This window comes from Orycteropus afer, unplaced genomic scaffold (assembly GCF_000298275.1).
Source record: "Orycteropus afer afer isolate SDZICR_OR568_19922 unplaced genomic scaffold, OryAfe1.0 scaffold01446, whole genome shotgun sequence".
NCBI classification, from domain to species: domain Eukaryota; kingdom Metazoa; phylum Chordata; class Mammalia; order Tubulidentata; family Orycteropodidae; genus Orycteropus; species Orycteropus afer.
The window spans coordinates 44,187-45,700 of NW_006923033.1; positions in this window are offsets into that span (position 1 = coordinate 44,187).

The following is a 1,514-nucleotide window of genomic DNA, read 5'->3' on the forward strand; positions in this document are numbered from 1 at the left end:
GTGTTGATTACAAGTCTCATCATGGGGAATAACTACATCCAGCTGCCCAGCCAGTCAAAACCAGGCCCAGCCAAGTTAGTGCTTAACCTTAACTACCACAGTGTCATCCCATGTCAACTTAGCAGCTGTACAGATCACCTTCATTGGGTGGCTCAAGTCTCCTAGTCAAACTGAGTGGTGAACTCACCTCCTTGGCCTGGCAGGCCCTATTCTTCTGCCACTTAGGCACAGTAGCACCACTACCTCCTCACTTTGGGGTAGTGGCTTGCTCTACCCCACTGGCCCTAATGAATGGCAAGCCCACCCTCCAGGATCAAGTGGGTGGTGATCTGACTCTTTCAAACTTGAGAGGCTGTGGTGATTCCATCACCAGAGGCCATAGTACTACAATTTGAGGCTGAGGCATCTCTGCTTCCCATTTCCTTGTTGTTTCAACTTCTGCTAATTAATGCATGAAAGCAACCCACTCCACCAGGAAGCCTCCTGCTGAAAGGCATTCAGCTTTCTCCTCTGTGGGCTGGTAAGCCTGTCACTCTATCTCATGGCAGTCTCTCAGCATTCTTGCCAGTGTCTGTCACTCTCTCTGCCACTCACGTTAAGAGCCTCAGTGCAGGGATCTTGGATCTAAGGGTGCACTCCATTCCTATTACCATATTTTAGGTGTCTTTCAGAGCAGCACCCCATTCTCTCTGTACCAGTTTCTGTTTTTGTCATGTAGTGCTGCTCTAACAGAAAATACAACAAATGGATGGCTTTAACAAACAGGGATTTTTTTTTTTTCTCTTACACTTTAGGAGGATAGAAGTCTTAGTTCAAAGTGACAGCTCTATGAACAGGGTGAAGACCCCTCAAACTTGGGGTTCAGCTCTGCCTCTTGCTATCAGCCCACTAAAGCTGGATACTTCTCCCAAATCACACAGCTGATGGCTGCTTAGGCTGACAAACCCAAGGTTAATAAGTAAAATGGAACTGTCCCAAGATTATTAAGCAAAACGGCAGGCCACTAGTTTAAGTCCAGAAACAGTCCCAAGATTTGCAGGCAACATGGCAGACTGCTGAATGAAAACTCAGGTATATGCAGGGGCCAAGTATGTCAAAAGCTCAGAGACCTTTCTCAAAGCTTCTTCTTATATACTGGAAAATGACTATATCTCTAAGGCTTATATCCATCTGCTCACAGTAGAATCCACCATGCAGTTGATTACCAGTCTCATCATGGGAAATTACTACATCCAGTTGCCCAGCCACTCAAAACCAGGCCCAGCCAAATTGACACAGAACCTTTCCTATCACACTTGTCATCTTACCTAAATAAGAGCATATAGTATCTGTCCTTTTGTAATTGACTTATTTCATTCAGCATAATGTTGCCAAGGTTCATCCATGCTGGAGGATGTATTAGTATTTTTTTTTTTTTTTTCTGGCTTAGTAGTGTTCCATTGAATGGTTGTGGAACATTTTGCTTATCTATTTGTTTGTTGATGGATGTTTCCACCATTTGGCTATTGTAAATA